The sequence below is a fragment of the Penaeus monodon genome, chromosome 29, assembly GCF_015228065.2.
Source record: "Penaeus monodon isolate SGIC_2016 chromosome 29, NSTDA_Pmon_1, whole genome shotgun sequence".
Classification (NCBI taxonomy): Eukaryota; Metazoa; Arthropoda; class Malacostraca; order Decapoda; family Penaeidae; genus Penaeus; species Penaeus monodon.
This window is the reverse complement of record NC_051414.1, coordinates 1424515-1424971: the sequence shown is the minus strand read 5'-3', so window position 1 is coordinate 1424971 and position 457 is coordinate 1424515. Positions and strand designations below refer to the sequence as shown.

The window sequence follows — 457 nt, the reverse complement described above, 5'->3', positions numbered from 1 at the left end:
TTTATGTTGTTATTTTGTGTATTCCTTCTTCAAAGACTAAATGATTCTCACAATTTACAGAAGTTCTTCAATAGTGATAATACACAATATCATATTAAATTATTGTGGCATGTTAACTTGTTGGTAATCTTTCCACTATATGATTAGAAACATAGCACACCTTAGAACAGCTTCCAAATAAGTTCTAATTACATTAAAAAACAAATATTTTTTTCATGGAAATGTCTTGATAATCAGTGATTCAGCTTCATCAGTAATTTATATAATCAATGAATAATAATGCAAACCTGCACAAGTGTATTTGATGAAAGCCCATAAATTCACTGGCTGGAGAAATTGGATGTGCTAATGAAGTTGGTGGATTTCTTCTCTTTAATTTACTTTACTTAGTCCCATTAAGCACTTTGAAGTTTAACCACTTTGAAGTTTAACATGAATCCTACACTTTGTGTAGGAT

The 457-nt window shown here is 29.5% G+C and overlaps 1 protein-coding gene across 1 annotated transcript in view; it reads left to right on the top strand.

The window, feature by feature from the left end:
• LOC119591889 overlaps nt 1–457 on the top strand; it is a gene marked incomplete in the record, with an annotated part of 4757 nt that overhangs the window by 2877 nt on the left and 1423 nt on the right.